This window comes from Panulirus ornatus, chromosome 40, assembly GCF_036320965.1.
Source record: "Panulirus ornatus isolate Po-2019 chromosome 40, ASM3632096v1, whole genome shotgun sequence".
Classification (NCBI taxonomy): Eukaryota; Metazoa; Arthropoda; class Malacostraca; order Decapoda; family Palinuridae; genus Panulirus; species Panulirus ornatus.
In genome coordinates this window covers 7,145,608-7,154,947 of record NC_092263.1, presented here as the reverse complement: position 1 = coordinate 7,154,947, position 9,340 = coordinate 7,145,608, and positions in this window count along the sequence as shown.

The window sequence follows — 9,340 nt, the reverse complement described above, 5'->3', positions numbered from 1 at the left end:
CATATTACCAGGATGATGTAAGTATCCCAGGATGGTGTAAGTTTCCCAGGATAGTGTAATTTTCCCTGGATGGGTTAAGTTTCCCAGGATGATATAAGTTTCCCTGGATTATCTAAATTTCCAAGGATGATGCAAGTTTCCCAGGATGATGCATGTTTTCCAGGGTGATGCAAGTTTCCTAAGACTGTGTAAATTCCAAAGATGGGCTAAGTTTCCCAAGATGATGGTATTTTCCCGGAGTCTAAATTCCCCAGGATTATGTAAGTTTCCCAAGATGATGTATGTTTCCCGTAGTGAGGTAAGTTTACCAAAATGATATGTTTCCCAGAATCATATACTTTTCCCCGGGTGGTGTAAGTTTTCCATGATCTAAGTTTCCCAGCATGGTGCCAGTTTCCCAAGATATTTCAAGTTTCCCAAGAAGATGTATGTTTCCCAGGATGATGAAAGCTTCCCAGGACAGTTCAATTTCCCGAAATGGTCTACGTTTCCCAGGATGTTGTAGATTTCCTTGGACGATGTAAGTTTCCCAGGATGATTTAGATTTCTCAGGATCATGTAATTTTCCCAGGATGGTCTACATTTCCCAAGATGATGAAAGTTTCCCCAGGATGGTCTAAATTTCCCAAGATGATGAAAGTTTCCCAGGATGGTCTAAATCTCTTTGGATGATGTGAGTTTTCCAGATTGGTCTAATTATCCAAGGTTGTTCTAAATCATCCAGGATCATGTAAGTTTCCCTTATATTCTAAATATCCAAGGATTATATAAATTTCCCATGATGTAAGTTTACCATAATGATGCACGTTTCCCAGGATGATATATGTTTCCCAGGATGGTGTATGCTTCCCAGGATGATGTATGTTTCCCAGTATGATGCATGTTACCCAGGATGATGTATGTTACCCAGGATAATGTAAGTTACCCAGGATAATGTAAGTTTCCCGAGATCATGTATGTTTCCCAGCATGATGTAAGATTCCTTAGATGATGTAAGTTTCCCAGGGTGGTGTATGTTTTACAGGATGATGCAAGTTTACCAGGATGATGTAGGTTTCCCAGGATGACGCATGTTTCCCAGAATCATGTAAGATTCCCAAGATGATGTGTGTTTCCCAGCATGATGTAAGATTCCCTAGATGATGTAAGTTTCCCAGGGTGGTGTATGTTTTACAGGATGATGTAAGTTTACCAGGATGGTGTAAGATTCTCAGGAAAGCGTAAGTTTCCCATCCTGGGAGACATATACCATCTTAGGAAATTCAGACCATCTTAGAAAATTTAAACCATCCAGGGAAACTTGCATCATATTGGGAAATTTAGATCATCCTAGGAAACTTACACCATCTTAAGAAGTTTAGATCATCCGAGAAACTTACGCCATCTTGGAAAACTTACAAGATCTTCCTTATAATTTTAGACCATTCCAGGATGTTCCATAATTAAGGTAAATATAGAACATCCTGGGAAACTTATATCATCCTGGAAAACGTACAACAACCTTAGAAATGTAGAGTATACTGGGAAACTTACACAATCCTGGGAAACTTAGACAATCCTGGGAAACTTACACAATCCTGGGAAACTTACACAATCCTGGGAAACTTACACAATCCTGGGAAACTTACACAATCCTGGGAAACTTACACAATCCTGGGAAACTTACATAATCCTGGGAAACTTACACAATCCTGGGAAACTTACACAATCCTGGGAAACTTACATAATCCTGGGAAACTTACACAATCCTGGGAAACTTACATAATCCTGGGAAACTTACACAATCCTGGGAAACTTACACAATCCTGGGAAACTTACATAATCCTGGGAAACTTACACAATCCTGGGAAACTTACACCATCCTGGGAAACTTACATAATCCTGGGAAACTTACACAATCCTGGGAAACTTACACAATCCTGGGAAACTTACATAATCCTGGGAAACTTACACAATCCTGGGAAACTTACACAATCCTGGGAAACTTACACAATCCTGGGAAACTTACACAATCCTGGGAAACTTACACAATCCTGGGAAACTTACATAATCCTGGGAAACTTACACAATCCTGGGAAACTTACACAATCCTGGGAAACTTACATAATCCTGGGAAACTTACACAATCCTGGGAAACTTACACAATCCTGGGAAACTTACACAATCCTGGGAAACTTACACAATCCTGGGAAACTTACACAATCCTGGGAAACTTACATAATCCTGGGAAACTTACACAATCCTGGGAAACTTACACAATCCTGGGAAACTTACATAATCCTGGGAAACTTACACAATCCTGGGAAACTTACACAATCCTGGGAAACTTACATAATCCTGGGAAACTTACACAATCCTGGGAAACTTACACAATCCTGGGAAACTTACACAATCCTGGGAAACTTACACAATCCTGGGAAACTTACATAATCCAGGGAAAATTACACAATCCTGGGAAACTTACACAATCCTGGGAAACTTACACCATCCTGGGAAACTTACACAATCCTGGGAAACTTACACAATCCTGGGAAACTTACACCATCCTGGGAAACTTACACAATCCTGGGAAACTTACACAATCCTGGGAAACTTATACAATCCTGGGAAACTTACATAATCCAGGGAAAATTATATCATCCTGGGAAACTTAACCTATCTAGGGAAACTTACACTATCCTGGGAGACTTGCACCATCCTGGGAAATTTTGTCCATCCTGGGAAACTTTGATCATCCTGGGAAACTTTGATCATCCTGGGAAACGTAAACCATCCTAGGAGACGTACATCATCCTAGGACACCTACTTCATTCAGGCAAAATAACACCCTCATAGGAAACGTACATCGTCCTGGGAAACTTACATCACGGGAAATGTAGAACTTCCTGGGAAATTTACTTCATGCTGGGAACTTACACCATCCTGGGAAACTTCCATTACCCTGGGAAACTTACAACATCCAGGGAAAATAACATCACTCTGGGAACTTTCACAATCCTGGGAAACTTACGTTATCCTGGGAAATTTAGACCATCCTGGGAATTTTACATAATCCTCGGAATTTAGATCGTCCTGGGAAACATACGTCATCATAGGAAAATTAAAACGTCCTGGGAAATTTAGATCATCCTGGGAAAATTACATCATCCTGGAAAATTTAGAACATTCCTGGAAAATTACATCATCCTGGGAAATTTAGATCATCCTGGGAAAATTACATCATCCTAGGAAACATATCATCCTGGGAAACTTGTATCATGGAATTTTAGAATATCCTGGGAAACTTACAACTTCCTGGGAAATTTAGACCATCCTGAGAATTTTACATTATCTTGGGAAATTTAGATCCTGGGAAATTTACGTCATCCTGTGAATTTTAAAACGTCCTGGAAAACTTAGAACATCCTAGGAAATTTACGTCATCCTGGGAAATTTAGAACGTCCTGGGAAACTTAGAACATCCTGGGAAATTGACATCATCCTGGGAAATGTAGAACATCCTGGGAAACCTACATTATCCTAGGAAATTTACATACTCCTGGGAAACTTACACCATCCTGGGAAACCTACAACGTCCTGGGATATTTATAACATCCTGGGAAACTTACATTATCCTGGGAAATTTAGACCATCCTGGGAAACGTGCATCGTCCTGGAAAATCTAGAACATCCTGGAAAACTTACATTCTCCTGGGAAAGTTATATCGTCCTGGAAAATCTAGAACATCCTGGAAAACTTACATCATCCTAGGAAATTTAGACCATCCTGGGAAACTTACATCGTCCTGGAAAATCTAGAACATCCTGGAAAACTTACATTATCCTGGGAAATTTAGACCATCCTGGGAAACTTACATCGTCCTGGAAAATCTAGAACATCCTGGAAAACTTACATTCTCCTGGGAAACTTATATCGTCCTGGAAAATCTAGAACATCCTGGAAAACTTACATCATCCTGGGAAACTTATATCGTCCTGGAAATTCTAGAACATCCTGGAAAACTTACATCGTCCTGGAAAACCTAGAACATCCTGGAAAACTTACATCATCCTGGGAAATTTAGAACAGTATAATGTTCGTTTCCCAGGATAATCTAAAATTTCCAGGATGATGTAAGTTTTCCAGGATGGCCTAAATTTCCCAGGACATGGTACAATTCCCAGGGTGTTGTAGGTTTCCTAGGATGATGTATGTTTTCCAGGATGGTTTCAGTTTCCCAGGATGATGCAAGATTCCCAGGATGTTTTAAGTTTTCCAGGATGTTCTAAACTTCCCAGGATGACGTATGTTTCCAAATACGATCTAAATTTCCCAGGATAATGTAGAATCCCAGGATGATCTAAGTTTTCCAGAATGTTCTAGAATTCCCGGAACGATGTAAGTTCCCATGACTTTCCAGGATGATACATGTTTCTCAGGATGATGGAAACTTTCCAGGATGTTTTACATTTCCCAGTATTTTCCCAGGATGGTGTACGTTTTCCAGAACGTTCTAGAATTCCCAAAATGATGTATGTTTCCCAGGATATTCTAAGTTTCCCAGGATATTTTACTTTTTTATGGATGATGTTAATTTCCCAGGATGAGCTACGTTTCCCAGAATGATTTACGTTTGCAAGGATGATGCAAGTTTTCCAGGACGATTTAAATTTCTAAAGATGATGTACATTTTCCTGAATGTTCTAAGTTTCCCAGAATGATGTAGCTTTCCCTGGATGATATAAGTTTCCCAGGAAGATATATGTTTCCCAGGATGATGCAAGTTCCCAGTATGTACTACATTTCCCACGTTGATATAAGTTTACCTGGATTATCTACGTTTCCCAGGATGATCAACGTTTCCCAGAATGTTCTATATTTCCCAGAATGATGTATCTTTCCCAGCATGTTCTAAGTTTCCCAGGATGATATAAGTTCCCCAGGATGATGTAAGCTTCCCAGGATGTTGTAAGTTTCCCAGGATGACGCCTAACATCCCATCACCTGCCACCAGACCCCTAACATCCCCACCACCTGCCACCAGACCCCTAACATCCCCAACACCTGCCACCTGACCATTAACATCCCCAACACCTGCCACCAGTCCTCTAACATCCCAAAACCTGCCACCAGACCCCTAACATCCCCACCACCTGCCAACAGACCCCGAACATCCCCAACACCTGCCAACAGACCCCTAACAACCCCACCATCTGCCAACAGATCCCAAACATCCCCAACACCTGCCAATAACCACTAACATCTCCCAGCACATGACACCAGACCCCTAACATTCCCACCACCTGCCACCAGACCCCTAACATCCCCACCGCCTGCCACCATACCCATAACATCCCCAACACCTGCCACCAGACCCCTAACATCCCAACACCTGCCACCAGACCCCTAGCATCCCAACACCTGCCACCAGATCCCTAACATCCCAACCACCTGTCACCAGACCCCTAACAACCAAACCATCTGCCACCAGACCTCTAACATCCCCAACACCTGCCACCAGAACCCTTAAATCCCCACCACCTGCCATCAGACCCCTAACATCCACAACACCTGCCTCCATACCCCTAACATCCCCAACACCTGCCACCAGACGCTTAACATCGCAACACCTGCCACCAGAACGCTAACATCCCCACCACCTACACCACACCGCTAACATCCCAACACCTACCACCAGACCCCTAACATCCCCACCACCTGCCACCAGACCCCTAACATCACCAACACCTGCCACCAGACCCCTAGCATCCTCACCACCTGCCACCATACCCCTAGCATCCTCACCACCTGCCACCATACCCCTAGCATCCTCACCACCTGCCACCATACCCCTAGCATCCTCACCACCTGCCACCATACCCCTAGCATCCTCACCACCTGCCACCGTACCCCTAACATCCCCAACACCTGCCACCCGACCCTTAACATCCCAACACATGTAACCAGACGCCTAACATCCCCACCACCTACACCAGACCCATAACATCGCCAACACCTTCCACAAGACCCCTAATATCCCCACAACCTGCCACCAGTCCCCTAACATCCCCAACATCTGCAACCAGACCCCTAACATCCCCAACACTAGCCACTAGATCCCTAACATCCCCACCACCTGTCACCAGAACCCTGACATCCTCAACACCTGTCACCAGACCCCTTACTTCCCAAACACCTGCCACCAGACCCCTAACATCCCAACACATGCCACCAGACCCCTAACATCCCCACCACCTACACCAAACCCCTAACATCCCAACACCTGCCACCAGAACCCTAACATCCTCAACACCTGTCACCAGACCCCTAACTTCTCAAACACCTGGCACCAGACCCCTAACATCCCAACACATTCCACCAGACCCCTAACATCCCCACCACCTACACCAAACCCCTAACATCCTCAACACCTGTCAAGAGAACCCTAACTTCCCAAACACCTGCCACCAGACCCTTAACATCCCAACACCTGTCACCAGACTCCTGACATCCCCACCACCTATACCAGACCCCTAACATCGCCAACACCTTCCACAAGACCCCTAACATCCCCACCACCTGCCACCAGTCCCCCAACATCCCAACATCTGAAACCAGACCCCTAACATCCCCAACACCAGCCACCAGATCCATAACATCCCCACAACCTGCCACCAGAACCCTAACATCCTCAACACCTGTCACCAGATCCCTAACTTCCCAAACACCTGCCACCATACACCTAACATCCCCAACACCTGCCACCAGTTTCCTAACATCCCAACACCTGCTAACAGACCCTTAACACCCCCACCACCTCCCTCCAGACCAATAACATCCCCATCAAGTGCCACGAGACCCCTAACATCCCCAACCAATACCACCAGACCACTAACATCCGCAACACCTGCCACAAGATCTCTAATATCCTCAATACCTGCCACCTGACCCCTAACATCCCCAACACCTGCCATCAGACCCCTAACATCTCAAACACCTGCCACCAGACCCCTAACATCCCCACCACCTGCCACCAGACCCCTAACATCCCCAACACCTTCCACCAGACCCCTAACATCCCAACACCTGCCACCAAACCTCTGACAACCCAAATACCTGCAACCAGTCCCCAAACATCCCCAACACCTGCCACCAGACGTGTAGCACCTCCACCACCTGCCACCAGACCAATAATATCTCCAACACCTGCTACCAGACTCCTAACGTCCCCAACATCTGCCACCAAAGACCTAACATCCCAACACCTTCCAGCAGACCCCTAACATCTCAAATACCTTCCACCAGACCCCTAACATCCACAACACCTGCCATCATACCCCTAACATCCCCAACACCTGCCACTAGACCTTTAACCTCCCCAACACCTGCAACCATACCCCGAACATCCACAATACCTGCCCTCAGACCCCTAACATCCCAGCAGCTGCCATCAGACCCCAACACCCCAACCACTTGACACCAGACCCCTAACATCCCCACCACCTGCCACCAGACAGCTAACATCCCCAACACCTGCCATAGGAAGCCTAATATCCTCACCACCTGCCACCAGACCCCTAACATCCCTAACACCTGCCAGCAGTCCCCTAACATCCCAACACCTTCCACCAGACCCCTAACATCCCCACCACCTGCAACCAGATCCCTAACCTCCCGAACACCTGTAAAGACCCCTAACATTACCAGCACCTGCCACTAGATCCCTAACATCCCAAACACCAGCCACCAGACCCCTAACATCCCCAACACCTGCCACCAGACCACTAACATCCCAAACACATGCCACCAGACCACTAACATCTTAAGACCTGTCACCAGACCCCGAACATCGACACCATCTACACCACACCCCTAACATCCCTAACACCTGCCACCAGACATTTAACCTCCCCTCCACCTGCCACCAAACCCCTAACATCCCCAACACCTGCCAATAGTCCCCTAACATCCCCACAACCTGCCACCAGACCCCTAATATCCCCAACACCTGCCAACAGACCCCTAACATCCTCAGCACCTGCCACCAGACCCGTAACATCCCCACCACCTGCCATCATACCCCTAACATCCCCAACACCTGCCACCAGACGCCTAACATCCCAACACCTGCCACCAGACCCCTAACATCCCCACCACCTACACCACACCCCTAATATCCCCAACACCTTCCAACAGACCCCTAATATCCCCACCACCTGCCAACAGACCCCTAACATCCCCAGCAACTGCCACCAGACCCTTATCATCCCAACACCTGTCACCAGACCCCTAACATCCCCACCTCCTACACCAGATTCCTAACATCCCCAACACCTTCCACCAGACCCCTAACATTCCCACTCCCTTCCAACCGATCCCTAACATTCCCAATACCTGCAACCAGACCCCTGACATCCCCAACACCTGCCACCAATCTCTAACATCCCTACCACCTGCCACTAGATCCCTAACATCCCAACCACCAGCCACCAGACCCCTAACATCTCCACCACATGTCACCAGACCACTAACATCCCCAACACCTGCCACCACACCACTAACATCCCAAACACATGCCACCAGACCCCTAACATCCCAAAACCTGCCACCAGACCCCGAACATCGACACCACCAACACCACACCCTAACATCCCCAACACCTGCCACCAGACCCCTAACCTCCCTACCACCTGCCACCAAACCCCTAAACTCCCAACACTTGCCAATAGTCCCCTAAAATCCCCACAACCTGCCACCAGACCCCTAATTTCCCAGCACATGCCATCGGACCCCTAACATCCTCACCACCTGCCACCAAACCATAACATCCCCACCACCTGCCATCGTAACCCTAACATCCCCAACACCTGCCACCAGACCCCTAACATCCCAACACCTGCCACCAGACCCCTAACATCCCCACCACCTACACCAGACCCCTAATATCCCCAACACCTGCCACCAGACCCCTAACATCCCCATCACCTGCCAACAGACCCTTAACGTCTCCAACACCTGCCACCAGACCCTTAACATACCAACACCTGTCACCAGACCCCTAACATCACCACCTACACCAGACCCCTAACATCCCCAACACCTTCCACCAGACCCCTAACATCCCCACTACCTGCCAACAGACCCCTAACATCCCCAATACCTGCAACCAGACCCCTAACATCCCTAACACCTGCCACCACATCTATAACATCCCTACCACCTGCCACCAGACACCTAACATCCTCAACACCTGTCAAAAGACCCCTAACATCCCAAACACCTGCCACCAGACCCCAATCATCCCAACACCTGCCACCAGACCCCTAACATCCCCACCACCTACACCAAACCCCTAACATC